This window comes from Chelonoidis abingdonii, chromosome 15, assembly GCF_003597395.2.
Source record: "Chelonoidis abingdonii isolate Lonesome George chromosome 15, CheloAbing_2.0, whole genome shotgun sequence".
NCBI classification, from domain to species: Eukaryota; Metazoa; Chordata; order Testudines; family Testudinidae; genus Chelonoidis; species Chelonoidis abingdonii.
Genome location: NC_133783.1, coordinates 52,667,742 through 52,694,431, shown reverse-complemented (window position 1 = coordinate 52,694,431; position 26,690 = coordinate 52,667,742). Strand labels below are relative to the sequence as shown.

Here is a 26,690-nt window from a genome sequence, read left to right as displayed (position 1 = left end):
TTCCTGATTGGTCCTCTGGTCAGGTGTTTGGTTCCCTTTGTTAACCCTTTACAGGTGAAAGAAACATTAACCGTTAGCTATCTGTTTATGACAAGCCTCCTCAAAAGTCAAGGCACTATAATCTTGGCAAGTGTTCTAGTCACCTTACTGATGTTCTTCAAGACAACGAAAACTGTATAATACTCCATTCAGTAGGTGATGCTGGCACCATTAAACACTACCCAAAAGATGTAACTATTGGTATGGTCGATGAAATCATATTAAAAGCTGTGCCCCTTGGTGCTTGCTGAGCATTCACCTTTTTAAACTCAATCTCAAATAGCTTAGTTGGGCAGCATCTTAGAATTATCCATTGCAGAGCAAGGTTAGCGGCTTGTCAGCAAGCCTTAACATCAGCATGTCCGTTACTTTTTAATTTCCCCACAAGATTAGTGTAGGGAATCTACCATAATGATTGTACTCCTGTATGTCTTAGCACATTGCAGGAGTTTAAAGTGATTATCTTTGCAGTGCTGTTTTCTTTCTTTGAGCCTGAGCTGTCACTGTGCAAAAGCTGCCTTCCGGAACTGAGCGAGTCTGACACTGATAGAGTACCATAGTTGGGGCATGGGTTGTCTGCTTTCCATCTAAAATTTCCTCATTTATATCATTATTGTCTGCAGCAAACCGAACAAACTCACCATGCTGTTTGTTTTATGGAACTATTATATTGTCCCTGGTTGCTTTTTCATGTAGATCCATTGCAATACCTGTGTCATTCCTCTCTAGGTCTGTATAACTGACACAGTGTGCTAGTTTGTTCATTGTTGTTACTGCATGTTTAGAACCTGACATATAGTGTCTGGATGCTTCAAGCCTGATGTGTTTAGGTGTAGGCTTTGCACCTCTGTTGATGTCATCTTCCAAAGACAAACTACTGCTATACTACTGCTCTGGTTTAATCATAGAATCAAAGAATATCAGAGTTGGAAGGGACCTCAGGAGGTCATCTAGTCCAACCCCCTGCTGAAAGCAGGACCAGTTCCCAACTAAATCATCCCAGCCAGGGCTTTGTCAAGCCTGACCATAAAAACCTCTAAGGAAGGAGATTCCACCACCTCCCAAGGTAACCCATTCCGATGCTTCACCACCTTCCTAGTAAAATAGTTTTTCCTAATATCCAATCTAAACCTTCTCCACTGCAACTTAAGACCATTACTCCCTTTGTTCTGTCATCTGGTACCACTGGTTTACTTGGGTCATGCTGCAATTGAAAGACAATAATAGTTTGTTAGCTAAGTTTCACTGCTTGGAACTTTGCCTTTCAAAATATCCAGGTATTTCTGTAACATGGAAGAAAAGTTTTTCTGTTGATAACAAGGTCATTCTCAATGTCAGAAATTAGTTCACTGAAATATGTTTTATGCATAGACTCAACTTCCTTGTCATTGGATAGTGAAGATTTTGTCTGGATGTTTCTTTTGCTGGTGAAGGTAGTATGGCAGTCTTTGTGATACTTTGCTTCCCATGCAATTAAGTCCAGTCCAGCTATTCATTTTAAGATGTCTTCTTCTCTGGCTTCAGCTGCATCAGACAGATTTTCTTGCCCTCTGAAGGATATAATCTGTGATAGATTTTTTTTTTTTGACAAACCTTCTGGCATATTACACACAAATTCCAATTAATAGGCTGGCAACTCGGTCTCCTACTCTGTGAGTTTCAACGCTGAGAAGTACAAGTAGAAGATCCAGGGCTTGAGCCTCTTTCTCAGCCTTGAAAATGCATCAGGTTTGTTTTGCTGGTGTAGGACTGATGACATTATGCAGATAGTGTACTGCAGGCAAAGCTAATAATGAGTCCATATGTAGTGACTGCAACTGCTGATAAACATGTTCTTGTCTAACAGGGCATGTATTATAAAGTATCTTTAGTCCTCAGGTGTTCCTGTGCTATTTGCAGATTATATACTTGGACCAGTCAGGCGGACGGGTTTTTGGTAAGAAGAGTCAAATTCTCAGCAGGATCCTCAGCCATTTTGTTGCCTTTCAATTGCTATCAGCTGGGAGAGAAAAAAGGAAAATGCTATTAAAAATATTTTCATTAGTACATTATTTAGCTTGTAAAATTATATCTTGTTAAAATGAGAACACCCTTTGTCCATGTTCTACAGCTATAAAACATGGTTTTGAAATAAGCTTTTTTTTAGAAATTTACATTGTGTAAGCAGTTCATAAATTATACACACAGACAAAACAAGCAGAGAACATATTTAAAGTAAATTTGCCATAATAAAATTAATATAGGATGAAATCAATGCATAATTATATGTTGATAGGGAGTCATTACTTTGACTTTTTCAAGAAATTTGTAAAGGCAATTTCACATGATTTACAAAGCATCCATAATTCTCAAAGTTATCACTGCATAATACCATGTCCCCCACTAAAATCACTCGTGTGGATTAATCCCTTCATAAAAATGTGTTAAATTTTTTTGGGGGGATGATACAAATTTCAAATTAAGGCAGGGTTTCCCATTCGATCCCCCCAATTCTAGTATCCAGAATTCCCTCAAGGTCCAGATGGCTGGCTGTGACATACCAGGGCACAATCCAGACTCATGAGAGGCTCTCTCTCCTCTACCCTGCAATCTTGGATACCTTACAATGCCTTGTTGCACTAGCTCCCTCCTGGGCTGCCCACAAACAGCCTTCCATCATATAAGCCGTACATGGAGTGTCTGTGTGTAACTGCATCCTGCCAGCTGCAGTTACACACCAACCTTGATTATATTGCAGGGTGAATCCAACATACCCCAGTCCCAGTTCTTTCCCTAGAAATATGTGTCCTGTACTGCCCAACCCTTTCCTGGACAGTACAAATATTATTAAGTCCAGTATTCCTTTGACAGAATAATATGCCAGTTCATTACCTTAAATATTACCCAGACACTTCAGCTTAAACAGATGAAACAGTAAAACAAGTTTATTAATTGCAAGAGAGAGATTTTAAGTACTGCAAATAAATTCAGAAATGGTTACAAGAAAAATAAAAATAAAATGCTTTCTAGTATGTATTGAAGAAACTATCTTACTTGTGAAGCAAGCTTTCTCAGCACATGCTCCAGCAGATTACTGACCAAATTTTCAGGTCAGGACCTCTCCCCCAGAGTCCAACAGCTATTTCCTTTTGTCTTCTCAGGTGTAGAGAATGAGATGGGTTGAGAGGAGAGTATTTGGGGGATTTGTCCCTCCTTTTTATAGTTTGTCTTCCTCTTGAAAAACATTTCTGGCTAAGAAGAAACAGAGTCTATCTAGAAGTATTTTTTCACCTCTTTGAACTTCCTTTGTTTTCCCTCCCTGCTTGATGACTCTGTTTACTTGCTTAAATGAAAATTAAGGCAATCACACATTTCTTCCTTTATTTAGGACAGACCTAACTTCTGTTTGGGCAGTGCTGTGGGGTGTGGAACATGTATTAATAACATCATACAAAGTAATTTTATAACTTTACATACAGTGTTTTCACACATTCTATCAGGACAATACTGACCAGCAAATAATGTGTTTTGAAATTATATTTTACAAGGCATACTTTACAATATTATTACAATAGCGTACAGGATGTGAATACAGGGGTGTATTCTGTCACAGTAGCATACCCCATCATAATGGAACCGTAATGAAAAACAAATAACCCGACAATTATGAACCCTCTCTTTCAATCCTTCCAAACAAAACATATTTATTTCATATCCAACTTAATTTAACAGTGGAAATTTTATTTTTTGTGGAAAGCATAATTAATACAAGAACATTGTTAGATGTTTGCCTATACAATAGCATTTATTTGTCGCTGCAACAACAAAAAAAGTGCTAAGAACTAGTAAACTAAAGCCAAGTACATTGTGAAAGAACATAGACAATTATGACAGAACATACTTAGAGTTCTGTGCTTTGAGTATCTTGCAAGCAGGCATATCTTGGTCCTCACCATTAAATAAATAAATCAAGTAAATATATAGATACATAGGAGAGAGATGTATGTTTCAGCAATGATCTGGCTTCCCATGGTAGGTAAATGTATTTTGAGAGTCAACTAAATAAGTGACAAGAGAATGTTGAAAACGATGGCTAAGCACTCAAACATGAGGAAATGAACAAGATTTAAGGTGCATCATCAGCAACCTTAATTTTTCCCTGAACTCCAGGACAATGGTGCTCACATTTTTGAAGCGGTGGGAACTTGTCAAACACTGCATCCATTCATTCAGGCTAGACACAACTTCTGAGTGAAGGAGCCCCTCTTGAAGCTGCAGAATTTCAGCAGAGGCGGAGAGCAGTCAGCACTAGAACATATAGTTTCTCTCCCCCAGAGACCACAGCCATTGCTCTCTGACTGAACGAAGGCTTGCAGCATGGACACAGTTTCCGATCCAGAGCATAGGGCAGGAGTAGTCAATTATTTGTTGTCAAGGTCCAAATTTCTTGGTCAAGGTACAGTCAAGATCCAGACTCTAGAGAAAATAATTTAAAAAAATAATTAAAAATTTTTCGGACTGTTCAAAAGTGTCTGGTGGTCTGGATTTGGTCTGCGGTCTGCCTGTTGACTATCCTTGGCATAGGGGGTGGTTGTCATCCAGGAGAACACCTGTTGGCTTCAGGACCATTGGAAATAGCTTAAGGGAAACTTTGCTTTCATGTGGCAACCACCATTCTCAAAGTGTATCATATTTCAGCTGATCCAGGCTCCCAATTTGGATGGTGGCATGAATAGAGCAAGAGGGAAAGACCCCATCTAAAATACCCTGTAGCCTAGGAAAAGGTATACTGAACTGATGTTTCTGTTTAACTTGGTTAAGTCAAAACTGGATTTCACCAGGACATTCCAAGGCACTTTTCTCCATTCAGGACAATTTTCCTGACAATTATAAATTTTCTACTCCCAAACTTTTCTTGATGTAGCTGCATTCCTGGAAGATGACCGCCCCCTATGCTATGGATTGGAAAATGTGTCTATGCCGCAAGCTTTGGCTAAGTCAGGGAACAGTGGCTGTGGTCTCTGTAGGATAGAAACTTCATGCTCCAGTGCTGGGTACGCTCCATTCCTGGAGAATTTTTTTTATTCTTTCTACTAAAAAATGGCCCAATCATTTGTTTCTCAGATTTTCCAAAAATACAGATTTTAAATCTGAGCTCAAGCACTGAAAAATCGAACCCCAAAGGAAACAGTTTTTAAAAGTTCTGAATGACTGAAAGTAAGGTGTTAGAATGGAAACAGGCAAAACTTTAGCACCTTTGCTTTAAAGATGCATTTCTGTACTCAAGGCATAGGTGTGAGGGATGCAGAAATACCATGCCGTGGCTGGGAATTCCCAGCTGAGTCAGCCAGAATCCCTCCTTTGTGTTCGCTAAGTTCACAAGTTGGAGGGGTAGCTCTCCTGTGGTCAATGTCTGGCAAGAAGGGCATGGACACACCTTAGTCCTGCTCTTGCAGAGATCTCCTTTTGGCCAATTAGCTTACACAGAGACACTAGAAGGGGTCAGGGACTGCATGCTCCCAAACAGGATTCTGGCCATCCCCCGTGCACAGATGCAAATGGAAAAGCAGACAGTTACTTGTATCCTTCCCCAGGCCTTGTATGCACATACGGGACTGGCCAGAACCAGGCCCTAATCATTTTCTTTTCCATACTCTATGGTTAGTTTGAACCTGGTTTATTTCCCACAAAAAGCCACTTGAAATTATAATGTTTTTGTCTGAGTATTTGTATTGAGGTAGTACCAGGACTCCACTGTGCTAGGCACTGTACATGTACATAACAAAAAGATGGTCTCTGCCTCAAAGAGCTCTCACACTCACTGTAACCCAAAAGATAACAGATGGATGCACACCCACAGTTTGCAGGGGGAGTACAAGAAAACAATAAGACAATATTGGTCTCCATGATAGACAGTGGTGTGAGAAAACCAGCTGCCAAAGTTTTTTTTTGTAGGCATCATGGCAGAGGAGAGTTTTAAAGAGGAAGCTGAAGAAAGACATAGAGGTAGCTTTGTGGGTGTTAATAGGGAGCTTCTCATAAGCATAAAAGGACAGCATGAGAGAAAGCACAAAGGTGCTTGTATGAAAATGTAACAAGTGGGTGGTGAAGGCTGGCATCACTGGGATGTCAGGAGTCAACATGGTGGTACTATCTGAGGGATAAGAGGTAAGGTGAGGATAGGCCATTAAGAATTTTGAAAGCGAAGACAAGTAGTTTGTATTTCATGCGATAGAGAAGGGGGAAACCAGTGGAGGGAAGCAGAATGAGGAGTGATGTGATCAAAGTGATGACAGGAAAGTGAGCTTTGCAGCAGTATTTTGAATGGATGTAAGGAGTGCAAGATTACATTCGCCAAGACTGAAGAAGAAGTGGTTGCAGTATGCAGTTGCAAAATGTGAGATGAGGGCCTGGATAAGCTTTGTGGCTCTTGAGTGCCTGAGCAGTTATTTACAATTTAAAAACCAAGATTCAGTACAGTCAGGTCACCCCTTCCAATCAGCTGCAGTGCATAATAACCTGCTACCCTTCCTATACATCAGTCTGTACTTCAATTCCCCTACTTCTCTTCATAGGCCAAGTGAGACAAAGGGCTCTTTAGCATTGCCAAATTCAGTCTGTTTTGGACCACGGGTGCGAAGTCCCACGGCCCTTCTGGAAAATTCCTTGCTAACTCAACTACACCCTCTATTATATTGAGGAGGAAATAGCATTGGCACCGCCACTAACTAAAACTGTGGGGAATAATGGGCTAGGCAGCAGTACTGTTGAAAAGCAGCTGGGATTGTGATGTAATTGTGTAAGAGGCTAATCTTTGGGGGTGTATTAACAGGAATGTTGTACGTTGGACACTAAGGTAATTGTCTGACTCCACTTGCCACTGGTGAGGCCTCCACTGGAGTATTGTGTCCAATTCTGGGTGCACACTTTAGGAAAGATGTGGATAAGTTGGAGAGAGTCCAAAAAAGAGCAACAAAAATGATGATAAGTGTAGAAAACATCATCTGTGAGGAAAGATTAAAAAAACAAGGCCTGTTTAGTCTTGAGAAAAGAAGACTGAGTCAGTACCTAATAGCAGTCTTCAAATATATTAAGGGCTGTTATAAAGAGTACAGGGATCAGTTGTTCTCTATGTCCACTGAAGGTAGGAGAAGAAGCCCTGGGCTTAATGTGCGGCAAGGGAGACTTGGTTAGCTATTAGGAAAATCTTTCTAACTATTAAGGTAGTTAAGCTCTGGGATGGACTTCCAGGAGAGGTTGTGGAAACCCTATCATTGAAGGTTTTTAAGAAGATGGACAAACACTTGTCAGGATGGTCTAGGTTTACTTGGCCCTGCCTTAGTGCAGGGGCCAAGACTAAATGGCCAGTTGAGGTCCCTTGTAGCCCTACATTTATATGATTCTATGGCTGTGTATTATAGGGGTAGAGGTAGCCTTTTAAGTAGGCTGATTCCAAGCCATTTAGGATTTTATAGGTCAACACAAACAATTATTTGCCTAAATGTCTATTTTAATCTAATTTTAATATGGCTATAATAGAATATTTTTAATATGTATTACATAAAGAAGAAAATATCTCTGATAAATGCAAAGCCATGAAATGTGTAACATGGTTAGTTGTCATGTGTGAACAGTATTAAGTTAAATGTAATAGAACTTGAAGAACTTGGATAATTTCTACTGTGACAGCATGTCATGTGACAGGTTAGCTCAATATTTAGTTTCCAATTGTCAGACTAAAATGATTATTTGCAGACAGTCCTTCTTCCCTCCGGCATGTATCACTTTTGTCATTTGAGTACATAGCTTCTATTTCAAGAGTCTATTTACTCTAAATGAACTGTGTGTGGAACAACATAGCCTTTCCTCCATCCTCCTGTTGCAGACTGTCCACATATTCTTCTGTCACAATTACATCTAAAACCTAATGGATTTCCAGGGGCAGTGCCAGAATGTCAACAACAAATATGATGATGTAAATGCTGTCAAGACTGAATAGTGATGGCTTTGTGAAAGTGAAGTCTCATCCAATTAAGATAGTGGGCCATGATATTTCAAAAATTAAAAGTGATCTTTAGTTTTTGGTTACTTTCCTCCTCCCCCTCCCCCTCCTAACTGTTTGTACCACCCCAAAGTGACAGAGTAGATGATTTATATAAAGAGTGCATTGTGCAAAATATTAGAGAGTGTACCGAGTAGATCTGTATATTAAATTTCAACACCCACCATATTTAAACATTGGTTATCATATAAGAATTCAGTCGTGTTACTGATTTCAGCAGATCTCAAACTGCAATTTAAAATTCTGTCTAAAGCTATAAACTTAACATGTAAACAAGTTCCATTTGCATACAATTGGTAAGGTTACAAAATGTTCTCGCTCTAATTGGTAATTTATTTTTTTTTAATTTTCAGGGATTGCTTATATCAGCCAGCTGTTTGTAAACAAAGGCTCAAATCCTGAGGTTGCAGTTAACTACAATGGGAGTTTTGCAAGAGGATTGAGTCAAAACTGAGTAAAGACTTCAGGGTTTGCCCCACAGAATCTATCTGTTTTGAAATGTAGTGAGCCACAAAATAATTTTTATCCCTTGAACTCCCTAAATTTAATTGAGCAGAGTTTTTTATTGCATAGGTGGAGGAGTAAACTGTTTTATGATAGAAACCTGTAACTCAGACACGAACTGTGAAAATTATCATGTTTTCTCTTAACTTCTCTAATGCTAAAGCAAAATTAGGCTTAGTTTGAGAGGTGCTTTACATAAAAAGGAAACATTGTTAAACAAAATAATTTAAAATTTCCAAATCTTTCCCAGCAGCCTCAATATCAGTCATTTTTGAGACTACTTTAAATATTAATCTTAAATATAAATGGAATTGCAATCATCTGATTCAAATCACATCATATTATATCACGTTGTTGCTCTGTTAGTCTAAAGATTTTGGCAACATGCTTTAGATACTGACACTTTTAGTATAATTTTTTATTGTAAATGACAGAATACCATAACTTTTTATTTAAACAAGAATGAAACATGATATAGATATAATACAGAGTTTGATTATATAAAAATAATATACCGAATAGAAACAATTTTGCTGTCAGGTTCTCATATGAATTGTTTGCATTTTATATGTTATTTTGCTGCTTTTCTTTTATTTGTTTTAAAACTTATGTAGGGAATTGGTAAGAAAATACATGAAATTTCAGTAAATATACAGCAAAACATATTACAGTTCAAAACTGTGTGTAATATTCATTAAACATACAAGTAAAAATAAATTGGTCCAAAGTATATAGTTGGAGTTTTCCTCAGTTCAGTCTGTGTGATTCTTTCACACGAGACCTTAAAGGATGAGCTCCTGTTTATTTTCATGGATGCGAAAGATTCTCATGTTTCTGTGTCTTTTGGCAAAACTTCCTGTCTCCAGTTTCTGACAGTGCCATTTGGTGGTGGCCCGTTATCTCATGGATTGGTTCATTTCAGTTGTGTCTAGTGTCAGTATGGATTTTCTACTTCTCTATTGAATAGTTTGGGGTAATGTGTTACAGATATATAAAATATTATTCAGACTGTTTGGTTTGCTTTTGCATCTACTTGTGGCAACTTCTGGCTGATTCATGTGGAGGAGACAAATGCTCTGTGGAGTTTGTGACCATTTTGCTCATTATATATCAGGATGTAATTATGAAGTGTTGAGCTGCAAGCAGGACCCATACACCCGTAAAAGAAAGTGAGGAGGTGAATCTACTGGGTAGGGTGGCCACTTTTTCCATATGAATGCTAATTAGGTGATGTCTCAAGAAGCCATTGAGTGATGCCAGCAATCTGACACCTGTCATATTGTCTCTAAACCCCCTTGCTTTGGGAAAGTTATCAAGAAATCTATGGCAAGGAAATATAGGTGTAGTCTAGAGTCCTCACATTTTCTTCATCCATTTCCATCTGGCTTTAGGACTGGAGATGGCATTGGTTTTGTTGGGTTGAGTGATAATGGTTTTAGTATCCACTCTGTTCTTTGGTGCTATTAACCACAAGGCTTATGTTAGGTACTTATATGGTCTCCATTACCATACTCACAACACTCCTCTGAGGTAGGGAAATAATACTATTCCCATTTGACAGATGGGGAACTCAGGCACAGAAAGACTGTGACTTGCCCAAGGTAATACAGGAGGTCTTTGGCAGAACAGGGACTCGAGCCTGGTATCCCAAGTCCTCAGGTAGCATCCTAACCAAAGAATGGACCATACTTGCTCTCCTTCCTATTAACTCCCACATGGTCCCTGGCTAGGGTAGATGATTTTATTCTAACATTGTTCCTCCTTTTCTGTCAGAGGTTCTAGAGGATGCTTTTAGGCAATTGCATTTCTGCCCCAATGGATAGTTTGTAGGGCTCCACAAGGCTCTATTAGCATCCATCAGGTACGAACTGTGAGGTCATTGGGAAAGAGTGGGACAGTACAGGCTCTACTATCTTCAGGATGCATATGGCCTGTGGCTCTGATTTATTTTCATCAGACTTGAATGGTGAAGTGTCTTTCCTCTCTCCCCTCCTCCTCATCAGTGTCTTGTTCAGACTGGATTTGGATGACAGTGAAGTGGCTGAGGCTCAAACTAGACAAACCAGAGGTGATGCTGCTAGGTTGAAGAAATTATTACGTCATAAGAAGGATGGTTCTTGCTCTTGTGTTTCAGGTGGTTTGTCCATGAGGTTAACATTTTGGACATGTCCTTGAACCACTGTCTGTTCATTGAACACCAGATAACATTTGTGCCCAAGATCAACTTTGTGAATTTGTATGAATCTGAAAACATTAAATTTGTAGATTAGGAACTTGCCACACTAATCTGTGCCTTTGTAACAACTAGATTAGATTATTGTAGTGGTTTGGTTATCCTTGAAAACTTAGAATCTACTTAAGTACTGCTGCAAATGCAGAATACAACTGCTTGGCTATACGACAGGATGAGCCACACAGAACACGTTACACTGGTTCTTTAGGTAATCCACTGGCTTCCTGTATATCTCCAAGTGCAATTCATGGTCTTGACTTTGATCTATAAAGCCTTATACAACTTAGATCGGTGGTGGCCAACCTGCAGTCAGTCAAGGCAAGCTGCTGGTGGTCCGCCAGACCATTTGTTTACATTTGCACAGCTGCCCGCAGTTCTCAGTGGCCGCGGTTCGCCGTTCCCAGCCAATGGGAGCTGCAGGAAGTGGCATGGGCCTGTATGAACAGGCAAATCATGGTGCTGTATCTGACCACAAAAAGTTTGTATATTATTGCTATTCTCATCTAAAGATATTTCCAAGAGTGCTAGAAGCAGCATTATGAATGTCTTTTTAACCTTTATACAAGCAGCAAAATTGCTGTGATGCAGTCAGATTTACATTTCATTGCTGGAACCAACACCACCTAGACAGTATAGAATATCAGAAAGACAGTAAAATAATCTGTTCTCTTATTTGTAAATAGTTTCTAAAGCTCCACAAAATAAATCTTCCCAGTTTGCAAAACTCAGTCTCTTGTCACCAGATCTTATCATACTTGAATGAGAATAATAGTACCAAATCTGTTGATGTGTTTATGGTCCAGTAGCTCATGGCTTTCCACAATGATAGCAATGAGAGCTATTTCTGTGGTTCTACTATGATTTTTCTCTATGCAGTGGCTTGTTGTGATCTTCCTTTTGGTGACCTGGCTGGGATACAAATGTATGGTTAGCACCACTTAGAATGGATGGTGCATTTCTTTTCAATGTGGATATAAGCCCCAATTCAGGAAGGTATTTAAGCAGTTGCCTAATTTTAAGCACATTAGTAGTCACACTGAAATCATGTACTTAAAAACATGGACATGTATTAAAGTACCTTGTTGAATCAGGGCTTATAATCTTCCCCCTTTGAAACTAGCTCATAAAGCCAATGAGGCTGACTCTTAGACCTGGTCTACACTTAAAACTTAGGTCAACAAAAATCCACACCTCTGAGCACTGTAGCTATGTCAAGCTAACCCCCAGTATAGACACAAATAAGTTGATGGAAGAATGCTACCATCCCTCAGGCAGGTGGAGTTTCTACAGTGATGGCAAAAGTCCATCCATTGTGGTAGTCTGAATTGGGTTGCAATGGCATAGCTACGATACCAAAGCTATGGCACTATAGTGCCAGTAATATATGCGTGGCCTCAGAGACTATATTCTTCTACCTGTATCGTCTATCATGAATGTACTTGCTGGTGCTTGAAGCAGCAAGATGCTGGAGAAGTTAGCTGTGTTACCAAGTAGAATTTGATTCTCACCTACTCTATAATTATATACTTAAAAAAAAATTAAGTAGCTGTAAATTTAAGGGGGAAGAGTTTGCTGTGGGGTGGAGATTTCCTCCTGTTCATGGAACAGGTCTGGAGGATAAGTGTTGTTGCCTCCAAAGACATAGCAGGTTGGAAGGAGTAGAAACTAGGAGGCTGGAGGCACACACCTGTAGATACTAGGATAGTGATAGTAGTAATGAGAGAACTTTTTGATCTCACTGTGGTAAAAGATGCAGTCGTAAGAAGAAGGGTAAAAATCACTGTACATGAATACATGATTATGTTATCACCACGTGATTTAATTTACAGCAATTATATAACTGCTCAGTGAATATGGCTCACAGAACAGATTTATAGGACTGGACACCAATGTTAATCAGGAGTGACTCCCTTGATGCTAATGGAATTATCCTAATGTAAAACTGCTATAAGAAAGATAGAATCAGACTCTTAAATATTTTAAATGTCTTGTGTTCCTATATGATCAACACTGTGCATCCATGTAACATAAAACATTTCCAAAGTATGTCCACTGAGTGGTTATGGGTCTTTAGAATATCCATGGGCTCAGAGAGATTGAAATGGTGATGTAGTCCGAAAACTTGAGCTATAATGAAGGACTTTTGTTCTTCAAGATGTAAAAAATAATTCTGTTAGCATTTATAAAACAGCTTCGGTGTGAAATAATTTGTCCCTTGACATAGCAATCATTCTTTACAGTGGTATGGTAGCTTTACACAAATAACTCAATCAGTCCTATATGATCTGATTAACCAAGGTTATTTTTGGCATTCAAATTACTACTGTTTAAAGTATACATGCTGTGGAAGAGAAATGATGGTCTCATGTTCTGGCTTAATGAATCTGAAAACTTCAGACTCTGTTGAGGATGCCAGACTTGTTTTTAATTTAAAGTGTTTCTGAAACAGGAGAGAGACCCCGAGAGACTTAGCGAAGCCAACCTAAGCCACAATATAGGCAGCACTAGGTCAATGGAAGAATTGACTGCCTCTGACAGGTGGATTTACTCCTTCCATCACTGTAGTTAGTGTCTACACTATAGTGCTAGAGTAGCGCAGCTGCAGCTATGCTGCACTAGCATTTCTAGTGTAGACATAGCCTTAAATCTACTGACAGATATACAGATACCAAAACAGTGTGAACTAGTCACACAGCAGAACAAAATGCAGGAACAACGTGAAAAACCTGAAAACTAGCTTAGAAACTGTAAGCAGACAGTATAAAAATATTTTTTTAGAGAGAAAAAATGTAGACAGCTATTTTTGTTCTCTCTTTGTATCTTTGAGAATGATGGGTGTGCTTGATATATATCCGAAACTCTCCAGCACTGGGGGAAGGGGGAACGGGAACACCCACTGACATGAATGAAGCAGTGCACACAACTCAGTGCTATATTAATCTCTATGGGGTATTCCTTCAACTGAGAACATCTCATTGAATGGGCCACTTAATACCGCTCTGTACTGCTACACTGCTGATGGATGCAGAGAGCCCCTTCCCTCCATTCATCCTCTAATTTCATACATTACTATACATACAGAATAGCAGAGCACAATTCTGTATTAGAATTATAATGGAGCAACAGCTCTTCACTAGGTAAGACTGGGAAGGCCTTTCTGTTTAAAGCACACCCCTTCTAAGTGCTCTAAAATCCATGTGCTTACATGGACTGTTTTAAAATGTGCTACACCTCATTGGGAATGTATCGTAGGATTAACGATCCAAATATAGGGTCATTCGAGGACAGGGTTCCTGAGATACAGCCCCCAGAAAAAAGGAGCATTTCACAGGTTCTAGTTTCTGTTTAAAAAAGAGGTGATGCTGCTCAAAAATTAAATGGCAAAACAAAATTTAATGGAGAGTTAAGGTTACCTGGTGATAACTTGTGCTCTTCCAGAATGTCAAATTCAGCAAAATTCAAACTCCTGAAAACCAGAAAATACAGAGTTAAGGTAAACATGCACACATCCTCAACTCTGCCTCCCTTGAGCAATGCCCCAATACACCCATAACACACACATTCCCACTCAAGGATTAGTCTCCATCAAAGCACCCTCTTTGGATGTTATGTGGAAAGTACACTCATACAAGCCCAGTCCTTCTAGTAGGGCATTCAGTGTCACCCTAGCAGTGGACTCTCAGCCCTTAAACCAAGGCCTTCTGACTCTCTCCCCTTTTCAGACTTTTAGATGAAACAATCATTCCATACTTAGCAAAAGAAGTTAAACAAAAAGGAAAAGAAAAAAAACTGCATGCAGTTGTAGCCAGGATATTGGCCTCTCTTTTTTCAGAAGGGTCCTGGAATGGCCAACGTTCAGCCAGAGTCCACTGGGTATCCAGCACAAGTTATAGGATACCATCTCTTCCCCCTTTTAGCACAAAGGACCTTTGTTACCTATTTGAGAGGTGCTGCTAGCTATCAGGCCTCTTCTTGGGGGTTGGAAAGCTTAATAGCCTCCTCCCTTCTAAGGCTGCCTACTGCTGAGTGGCAGTTCCTCCTTTTAAATGCCTCCTTCATTTCTGGCACAACTTGCAGGTGCAGCAGGGCTACTCCAGCCCAAAACAGCTCCTTAGCCCCTTCAGTGCTGATGTGGGGTTCATACGCCCCGTCTGTCTCCCGTGCTCTCTTTACATCTTAGTGGACAGTAGTGCTACTTCTATAGTCAAGCAGTGAGCTTGCTTCTCTGACAGAATACCACACCTGCAAAATGTAACAACCAAATCATGCCCTTTTTGTAACCTCTTCACCCTTGCACACAGGATACCATCTAAACCTACCCTTTATCCTACTCATCGTTAAATCCACTCTCATATCCCCCATTGCTACTGACAATACCCATGAGAAGAAGACTCTAATGCCATGCTACTGACAACCTACACAATTCTGCACTGAAATGATGCAGAATGGAATCACAAGGTATGCATACGCCTCTTTTCTTTGATAACACATATGGGGGGACTCAGACCCAGATCTCCTCATATCACCATGACAGTTCTATGATATCCCTCAGACTAATCCCCAGATCTCTTCATATCACAATCACAGCTCTTCCAGATCAAAACTGCCCCAAACTATTCCTCCACCATTTAATAGAGCTACATCTCCAGTGCAGCTGGAGTGTATGAAGATAATTCTGAATAGCTGTTGCCAACTCCAGAGGGCAGAGTTAAAGTCATAAGAACATAAGAACGGCCATACTGGAGTCAGACCAAAGGTCCATCTATCCCAGTATCCTGTCTTCCAACAGTGGCCAGGTGCCCCAGAGGGAATGAAAAGAACAGGTAATCATCAAGTGATCCATCACCTGTCGCCCAGGGACACCATCCCTGCCCCTCCTGGCTAATAGCAAATGATGGATTTATCCTCCTGAATTTATCTAGTTCTTTTTTGAACCCTGTTATAGTCTTGGCCACCACAACATTCTCTGGTGAAAAGTCATGTGGGCATTTACCTTAATTCTATACTTCCTTATTTTTGGAAGTTTGTGTCTTGCTGAACTTCACATTCTGGAAGAGCACGAGCTATCACCGGGCAGTTGTAACTCTGCATTAATTATTTTTTTGTCATTTAATTATTATTTATTTTCACTTAGGAGCCCCTGTCATGCACTGTGCTAGGTGTTGTGTAAGAGAGCTTAAAATCTAACTGTAAGACATGAGATGGATACAAATAGGTAGATGGGGGAATACAAGGAAACAGTGAGACTGTATTGTTCAGTGTGACAGATATCAGCGCGTGAGCAGTCTAACTGGTGTCAAGTTTTGTAGGCACATAGCAAAGGAGAGTTTTGACAGATAAGATCTTTTATCTCTGCCATTTTATCTTCTACAAAAGGTGTTTTTTTCTGTAAGACTGATTTTGTCTTTGAAATCATTCCAGTTTTTCTGTCAGTAATATTTTGCTATTTCACAGCATGTGGTTAAGTCTAAATAAACATATGAAATCATGTTTGCTTTGTTGATTTAGCCATGTTTGTCCCCTACTTATTAAAGAGACAAGCTGGCTTAATGAGGTGAGACAAGCTGGATGAAACTATATCTTTTGTTGGACCAACTTCTGTTGGTGAAAGAGGCAAGTTTTCAAGTTTTCACAGAGCTCTTCTTCAGGTCTGGGAAAGATACTCAGTGTCACAGCTAAAGACAAGGCGGAACAGATTCACATTTCACTAAGGAGTTTAAGGATATCATCAAGTCCTTTCCCAGTGAAACACTGTAACCTTATCCTCCACAACCCACCCCAAGGACCTTTGACACACTTCCCAAGATACCCAAACAAGGGAATCCAGGCAGATCCAGCATATCTTCTCCTTTAGTTTCACCTTAAATTGTCTTGTGAAGCATGTGTTAACTGCTTAAGCTTAACAGTCAGTTCTTCTTTGTATTTAACTGTGACCAGTGGTGCTGGAACTGAGGGGTGCTTGGAGATGCTGCCACACCCACTCACTTGAAGTAATAATAACCAACACCAAATACATGGTTTGCATCATCAGCACCCCCACTGTAAAAATTGGTCCAGCACTCCTGGGTGTGACACTCTGAGTACCTTTCTGAGACCTGAAACAAACATGTCAAACTGAGCTCTAACACCCTAACCACTAGATGACACTACCAGCAAGCACTGCTCTTCACATAATAAAACTAAAGAAGTTTATTAACAAAGACTAAGAGTAAGCGATTTCTAGTAAGAATGAAAGAGATAAGAAAAGTTAAAACAAAACACTTTCTAGTGACTAAATTTAACTCAGCAAGTTAGTCTTGTTCTAAGCAAGTTCCTCACCTATATTCGGTTTCCAGAGATTTTCAACCCCCTTGGTTGAAAGGTTCCACTTTTCTTAGAGGTATGGGAGCTCTAGCCTCTTGCATCTGCCCAGTAATATATGCCAAACTGGCTTTCTCTCCTTGCTTTTGTTTTCCAAAGTCCAGTGACCTTGCTGCAGAAGACAGGAAGATTTCCTGGAGCTTCAGCTTCTATCACCCGTTGAGAGTGGCTATCTTCCACACTGGTATGCTGATGGCTTTGTCTACCCATCATATAAATGTAATTTCATTGTCTCTCCTCACTTCATTTACTTTGGCAATGCATTCAAGCAGGCGGAACCACATTCCTTTGTCTAGGGTGGGATGATGGGTAGGAAAGATAGAAAATGTGGCAAAAGACCACCTTGGCTTAACCACAAGATCTTGCATGAGCTACAAAATAAAAAGGAGCCATATAAAAAATTGGAAAAACTAGGTCAAGATACAAAAGAGACTATAGGTCAAACAACACAGGAAAGCAGGGGCAAGATAGAAAGGGCAAAGCACAACAATAGCCAAACACTATGAAAAAAGGAAACAAAAACTAATCAATAATTAGAACAAAAGGAAACCACAGGAACACAGGAGGCCCACTGCTCATGCGGATGAGAAACAGACAGAACTAAGAAATGGCTTAATGACTCGTTTCGTCTTACACTGAGAAGTTGAAAGGAAGTCAACATAGGAAAGCCCTAGGAAGGGGGTTAGGTTAAAAAAAAAAAATAAAAAAAAAAAAAAAAGAAAAATAAAAATCACTAGAAAATAGATCCTGCCAAGCACCAGGGGCCTATAAATCATCCTAGAATACCAAGAGTAAAGAGGACTGACTCTACTATACTTGGAAGATCAATGGAAACGGAGAGATTCCAGAAGACGGAAAGGGAAATAAAGCCCAATCTAAAAAGGAAATAAAAACAACCCAGGAAACACAACCCAGTAGTTAACTCTGTGCCAGAAATAAGACAAGTAATAAAGCAAAATCATCTGCAAACACTGAAAGGTGGAAGTGATAGGAAAGCCACAGGATTAAACGAACAATCAGTCAAACCAATCGATATCTTCCTTGAAGGAAAGACCTTGTGAATATAAGGAAAGCGGTGATGTAACCAGACTTAGTAAGGCAATATACGTCGCATGAATATCCTTATCGAAAACTAGCAAATACAATTAGAATGGCGGCTAACACAGGGGCAATAACGCTGGATAACCGACCAGAGAGTAGTTGAATGGCTCCCACCTCTCTGAAAGGTATAGACAAAGAGGGGTTCCGCAGCGGGTCGTTTTGGGACCGCTCTATTCAATATCTCATCCAAGACTTAGATGTGGTGTAGAAAGTACCTTTAACTTGCAGATATACCAAACTGGAGGATGCAACTCGCGGAGATAGTCAAATCAAAATGACTTGGACAAATGGAGTGAAAGGGCCGAGTAAACCGATAAGTTCAATAAAGACAAATGCCAAATGCTCCACTTAGAAGGAACAATCAGTTCAACACATACAGAAGGAAAAACTCTAGGAAGGGATAATGCAGAAAGAATTAGGGTCACGGACCACAAGCTAAATATGAGCTCCAACCGGATACTGTGCAAAAAAAGCCAAACGAAGATCTGTAAACAAGACACCCGAGAATCAGGCTTCCGCACCTGCCTGTTAGGCTTCAAAACTGGAAATTGTCCAAGTCTGGGCACCCATCCAAAAAACATGTGAGAAATGGAGAAGGCCCAAGAAGACAACCAGAACATAAAGTCTTGAGAACAATGAACCTACTGAAGAAGGCTGAAAGAATGGTTATAGTTTGAAAAGAGAAGACTGGAGGGACAGAAGCCAGTTTCAGGACAAAAAGGTTCATCAAAGGAGGGAGAAAATTCACACTTAGCCTCTAAGAAGAACAAGAAGCAATGGCTTAAAACGCAGCAAGGGAAAATTAGATGACATAAAAGAAAAATCCAACGCAGTAGTAAAACACAGAATAAATTGCCGAGATAGATGGAATCCACCCTCGGAGAATTAAAAGAGATAATTCATCAAGGAATGTCAACAGTATGTCCCCATAGGCAAGGGACGGACAGAGTACCTCAGTCTCACCAAACGCAAACAATCCATACTAAACGCCTGACAAACACATTTTAAAACACATATTCCAAACACATATATAACACTTCGTGCATACAACACCACAACATAATTAGCCAACGTTGCAGTACCTACTGAGAAATACAACAACACCTTAGAATACATAATATGGAATAAAAGCGTAGTGACTGTTCAATCGATCTAGTAACGTCACGTGTCCTGTCAACAGTCAGACAATACAATGCTGGATTGTTTGCATCAACGAAGCTGTCCACGTATATCTAAACTGAAACACTCTTTTGGAATAACAAAACTGACATTAGTCATAATCAATTGATGCAAATGGAAATTTATTTCCCACTATAAGGCGATAAAATAGATGTTCATTGTCGATTTACTCGAGTCCAGCAACAGAAAATTGTAATACAGATAACGATTTACAATTTGATAACATAATTTAATAGATCAAAAATTTTTAATTCTTTAACCAGATTGCCTTTGTTCTGAGAACATTATTGTCGAGAGAACATTATAATTCAGTCTGTTCTCCCATTGGTGCATGGATTGTACGTACATCACTTTAATGCAAATGAGGCCCCAAAGAACAATAACAAGAGGTAAATAGGCAGCCAAGACATGTCAAATACATATGGAAAACCTGTGGCCAATAGGAGAAGTGCCGGTGAAGATTTCAACTTTATTGGTCTTCCCCCCCACCCCCACCCCCCCCCCCCAAAAAAAAAAGACGCAGAGGGTCATACAACAAAAAGTATCGGGCAGGACATCTAATCCATCACTTAGCCACTGCTGTTCTTGTCATCCAACAATCAGACAACCGACAGCTATTTCCAAGTGAATTATAAAGCAATACCTCTGTAGTGAAGTGAAGTGTGGATTGGCCTGTCATGGCAATAATCCCCAAATCGAACCTAGAGTCCAAAATATGGGGACCAGCATGAATCCTCAAGCTAATACCATTTTAGATCTGATAGCTGCCAACCACCCAAAAGTATAGTGTTTTGGGGCACTCTGGTCCCCCCAAAAACCTTCCCTGGGGACCCCAAGACCCAAATTCCTTGAGTCTCACAACAAAGGGGAATAAACCATTTCCCTTCCCCCTCCTTTCTTCCTCCCAGCTCTTTCCCACCCTGGGTACACTAGTAGATCACAGTGATTCAAACTCCTTAAATTACCACACAGAGAAGAATGTTACCTCCCCCATCTTCCTCTTTTCCCCTCACCCAGAGGCAATACAAATTCAAGCTCCGTGAATCTAAAACAAAGAGGAAATTCACCTTTCCCATCTCCCACCAATTCCCTGGTGAGTACAGACTCAGTTCCTTTAAGCCTTAACAAGGGGAAAAAATCACTTAGGTTTTTAAAAAAGAAAAACTTTTAAGAAAAGAAATAAAAAAGTAAAAATTATCTCTGTAAATCAAGATGGAATATTACAGGTTCTTTCAGCTTATAGAAACTAGAGAGAAGCCTCCCCCAGCAGAAATACAATTTAAAATACTTCCAGCCAAATACACATTAAAATTCTACCAGCCAGTTACCCATTTGCAAATAAAGAAAACAATCAAAAAGCCTAAACCGCCTTTCTACCTTTGTACTTACTAAATTTGAACAGAAGATTAGAGAGCCTGTAGGTACGTGTGGTCACTCTCAGAACCCAGAGAGAACAACAGACAAAGAAAAGAACACACAGACAAAGACTTCCCTCCACCGAGATTTGAAAGTATCTTGTCTCCTGATTGGCCCTCTGGTCAGGTGTTCCCGGTTCACTATTTGTTAACCCCTTACAGGTAAAGGAAACATTAACCCTTAACTCTCTGTTTATGACAGCCTCTTAAACAGTAAATTTTTTTTTTAAACTGAAGGAAATAATTGAGTTAAATTACAATCTTCCTTTTAGAGAGACAAGGTGGGTGATGTAATATATATTTTTTGGACCAGCTTCTGTTGACGAGAGAGAGAACTTTCGAGTTTACGTAGAGCTCTTCTTCAGGTCTGGAAAGCTAACTCCAAGTATCACTGCTAAATACAAGGTTTGAACAGATTGTTTAGCCCTGTGTAAGCTTGAAAGCTTGTCTCTTACCAACAGAAGTTGGTCCTATAAAAGATATTACCTCGCCCACCCTGTCTCTCTAATACCCTGGGACCAACATGCTGACAACAACATGGCATACAATCTTCCTTTTAAAATCCATTACTTTTTTTCTAGAAACATATAATTTCTCTAATTTGTACAGTGTATTTTAAGATTTTTTTTTAATGACAACTACAAGTAGGTGATTAAATAGCTTTATATGTGAAGACAAACATGTTGGCCCCAATTTATTTAGCAATTGGTGGTTTGTTGCTGTCAATCTTCATACAAAACCTTTTATATTCCGAGATTAAATTAGGAATATGAGTCATTCTAAAAGCTGAACACACAGAAGAAGAGGTTTTAAATTTACCTACAAGATGGAAAATATATTTTAATATTAGAAAACTGGCAGGATTTGGTCTCTCATGAGATGTTTTGATTATTTTTTTCTGGACTTTCAGTCTCTGTACAGTAGTGAACTACTGAAGTGTTGCCAACTCTCCTGATTTTGTCATGAGTAGTGTGATTCTGGAGCCAGTCTCAGGATGATGTGAGAAACTCCAACCCTCTAGCAAATTTGAGCCCTCTGGTTGACTTTCTGCTCAATTTGCCCATCTCCTGGGTCAGAATAAACAATTAGAGCTGCCACAGCTAAACTGCTGCATGGAATTGCTCTCCTTCCATTCAGCAACATGAAGACATTCTCACAGGAGGTACTGGGCTGGGAGGGATCCAAATAGGCTGTTCAGATAGCAAGTTTGAAAAATCAGGATGGGGGTAGGGGATAATAGGAACCTATAGAAGAAAAAGCCCTATATGTCAGGACTGTCCCTATAAAATAAGGATATCTGGTCACCTTAGAGCCAAAGAACACAGCAGCTCAGGGCAGTTCTGTTCCCTTCTCCCCACTCTGAGCAACAGGGACAAGACACCATATCTGCATCTCTCCTCATCCTCTCTGCAGAACCTGACTTGGGAAGGGGAAGGTAGGAGTAAAGAGCTGCCCCCCTCTCAGTCTGGAAGAGGGAGAGTGGACCCTGCTGTAGCCCATCCGGCCTGGGAGAATGCGAGGGATGGCTCTAGGAAGAGTAGAGGTGAACAGAGGGGCTGAATGGAGGAGGCAGGAATGAAGGGGGCTGTGGTGGTGAAGGTGATCGTTGAACTGTTTGGGCGGGGACAAAATAAATTGCTAAGCAGGGTACAAGCATCTGTGGAAGTGAGCGCTCCTTCTTTAGGGGGCAAAAATCATCTTATCCAATAAATTTAGGAGACTGGACAACACTGATTTTCTATCCCTCTCTCTCTCTCTCTTTCAAGATAGGCAGCAGGAGTTGAAAAAATAAAACACCAAAAAAAGTCCTTTAAAAAACTATGCTTTTTTTATTCTCACTTATGACCTTTTTCTGTTAAGGAGATCTGACTCTTTTTTTTATTTAATTCTTCAGGTTGGCAATACTCTTACTGTTACATACCTTGTTAAAGATTTTATTGTTGAAAATTGAGAATTACATCCCTCAATGACATCCCTGAAATTTCGAATAGTAAATCTATAATTACACAACAACTAAATATAAAGTAAGCATTAGATGAAAGAGTCTCCTGGCAGAAAGTGAAAAACTAAACTAATTCTTAATATGCACTAAATAAACCCTACCACCTATCAATTATTGTTGCAATGTAAAGCATTTCCGGCACATAGGTTTGGTTTGTCCATATGTCTACTTTCATTATTCTGAGCATTTTATTTCATGTGTGTTGGCTGAAATCATTCAAGATTTTAATGTTCTACTTTCATAGACACTGAAGGTGGCTACATGTACTACAGTTTTTATTTTAAGCTTGCTTAAAGAACATTCCCTCAGGCAACTATGATCAAAAGTACTTTGTGCTTTTAGTTATCAATAACCAGGACAGTTGCAATTTGAATCATTGCCTCAAGTCACATAGGAAATCTCTCTCTTTTGCAGCATTGGGAATTCCCCCATTACTTTGGACACTATGTAAGCACAGTACAATATAGTTATTAGCATCTGCATGTGATTGAGCCAGTGTATATAACTAGGGTTCAGTATTATGGTGAAAGTTCTTTGTGCTTTTCAATTTTTCCATGCTTGTTTGCTCTAATAAACTAGCTTTTGGTGGATAATATGAACAATGAGGCTCAGGAGTTAATGCGTCTAGAGGAACATCTGTTAAAAGGACCTTCATTACCATACATTTCTAGGAAAATGAGAACATAAGGCAAGACAGAAGCTGATGAAGAGCCTGTTTGGCTTAAGCAAATGAATAATGTGGCCCAGGATGGAGGATGAGCTTTTCATTTGGAAACTAATAAACAGTGCATTGTTTTTGGTGCTTAACACCAAATGTTAATCTGCTGTCGTCTCCAATTGTTCTGTCCTTTCATGCCAGTTTAGATTATTCATCCTGGCAGCATCTGCTTTTTCCTTCATTCTTCTGAAAAAACAAAAATATATTCTTTATTCAGTGGGTTAAAAATACCTGCCCATTTATTTACAATGTAAAATGTTCATAAATATATAATGCAATTACTTAAATCAACTTTATTCCAACCAGCAGAGTTCAATGAATAAACACAGAAACATTACCTTCTGAATTTATTTTATTTTGAAATTCAAGATTCTTTGCATAGTCCATCTTTTTATTTATCTCTTTTCTTCTTTATAACTTTGGTAGTTAACAGTACATTTTGAGTAAGTCATTGTATACACACAAAACAAGCTTTGAGTTACAAGCATTCTGATAAGGAAAACAATTGCAACAGTACTTCCTTTAGACTGAACATTTACATTCATTTTTAAGTCAATCATTGAGGCCCAAATTTGCCATTCTTTCACTGAGTAACAGCTCACATAGCAAATAATAAATGATCAAATGGAATGATGTGTCTTCAAGATATGCTGTTTAGAATGAAGTAGTAGTTGTCCCTTCATATGCTCATTGACTCTAGTTCCCCATTATAAACCCAATTGACTTAAACCCCTCTTGGCTGCCCCAGAGAAACTACTTTTACTAAAATTTTGCAAACTACATATTATTGCAGGGTAGAATTTTCTTGGAAGCTTTGATAAAAATCAGGCAGAGTTTAAAGTTGTAACGTTTTGTAAATGTCTCTGTAGTTTACTTTTTAAAATATCAAACTAACTCTTCTCTGAGGTCATGCTATCTCCAGAATACTTAGTGGGGAAATTCCAAGTTGGTTGTGTTTGAAGGCCTTCATGTCCCCTTTAATATATGTGGGAAGGTTGCTGTATGGTCAAAGATAGTTGTTTTTTTTTAAAGACTGTAAAGAAATATTTACAGTATGAAGGTTTATAAACTGACCACCATCTTACTGCAACCACTGGATTGACGTAGATGGGAGATTGCAGAGCAGGGGAAATTGTGCCAGGACAACAGTTTGGGAAAGGGTATGGAAGTAAGGGCATGGAGAAGGTGGGGCAAGGAACCTGAGAGAGGAATGGACTTTGGGGTGCATATGGAGGGCAGGCATGGAGCCATGCTTCTAGATCTTGGAATGGGGTGGTTTATGAGGGAATTAGGAGTCATAAAAGAGGTTTCTAGAAACAAGGGTGGTATATAGGGTGTTTATGCAAAGGATCTGAGAGATACTAAGAGAAGCACTAAACTTGCTTTCCAGGTCCATGCTAAAGCAATTAAAATGAAAGCTTCCACTCCAATTATTTCTTGATATTTCTCCGCCCTGCTGAATAATAGACTCTGATGATATCGCCTATGATGGCTTTATCACAGCACACTGAGAATTCACTTTCACCTACATGTAATTACTAAATCTTAAATAATTGCCATTTTAAAACGGTTAAGATGTGTTAAAGCAATGACTGCAGCTTTGTTAAGAAAAATGCCAATTTTTGCACCTGATCCAGTTCTACTCTCTTCAGTTTTTTGAAGTTCAATAACCTTTTTAGTTTTTAAAAATAGAATACATTCCCCTCTTTGTCCACATTACATTGCCTAATCAGGAAAATTCCCGTGTAAGCAACTTATTACCCGCTGAAGGTTATCTTAAGAGTATAAGGTTAGTGAGCTTTAAGAAACATTACTATTCAGTTACTCATCAGGAAGGAAACAAGAACAGAAATCCCAGTATTGTCATGCTGCTCTGATGCAGCGTTTAAACCTAAGAATCAGTTTTGAAAATAATTCAGCAGTTTTAAACACCTTGACAATACTCCCCTCATTCCCTGTTTCTCTGCAGTAATTCTGGTTCGTTTGTTCATATAAGTTATTCATTTCGGAATCTGATTACTGCCTTATAAAGCAGTTCAAGTCTGCTATTATCTCTTCATTTAAATAGTGGTGATTGCTTGTAACTTAGCCATTCCATTCTAATAAACATAACTGGTCTGTGGCTACTGTCAAGTACCATAGTTCAATCTAAAATAATGTCTACCCTATGTTATCAGTGTTTTCAAGAGATAAAATAGGTTTAAAATGTCAGAATATGGAGCCTTGTGACTATGTATATTAGCTGATTACGTTCCCAGTAAACTAGGAAATTATTTATGTATGAGTAGATTATGTCTTGAATTTAGAGATACTCCTTAGAAACAGCAGATAAAAATCTTATGGAGAATGTGTCTCTAAGAGCTAAGCTGTGATTGTCCGAACATTGATCCGTTGTCACCTAAAGGATCTGTATTTTCATTGTTAACATGAAGAAATAATGTTCTTGATTTGCTAATCTTTATAGTTTTCCTTGAATCTGAATCTGGACTAATCATACATTTGACATACTTTATGTGGAAAAACAATTTTATATTTTCATTGTATTTAAATATAAGCTCCTTGATATTTTTTCTTTAAAGCTATATTTACAGCTGGAGCTGAGGATGCGGTTGGTTCCCAGCTCCAGTAGACATTTGTGCTGCAGCTCTCATCGGGCTAGCATGCTACAAATAGTAATGTAGCTATGGTACCATAGGCATCAGTGAGCTGCAGCATAGGCTGGCCACCCCAGACTCTGTGGGGATGAGCCAGAGTCTCCCTTGGGGACTGAATACTTATCAGTACAGAGGTCATCACGATCGCTGGAATTACAACTCTCTCCAGTATGACTTAATGTAACTCCTCAGTTGTTGAATCTATAAATGAATGTGGCACAAAGCACCACACTAAATTGATCCCCATACAACAAAGATAAAAAATGTCTTGACCTTTTGGCTCATAAGGCTTATTCACAGGACTGGCGCTAGGGTTTCTGGCGCCCTAGGCACCGGGACATTTCACCACCCCGCACGCGGGTCTCGCGGCTCCGGCGGAGCTTCTGCAGGCATGCCTGCGGCAGGTCCACTGGAGCCGCGGCTCCCTGACCTCGGGGGGGGGGG

General features: G+C 39.4%; 1 protein-coding gene across 2 annotated transcripts in view; it reads left to right on the top strand.

Moving 5' to 3' along the window:
* ATRNL1 (attractin like 1) overlaps positions 1–26,690 on the top strand; it is a 1,085,315-nt gene that overhangs the window by 791,613 nt on the left and 267,012 nt on the right. The gene's annotated exons all lie outside the window — the stretch shown is intronic.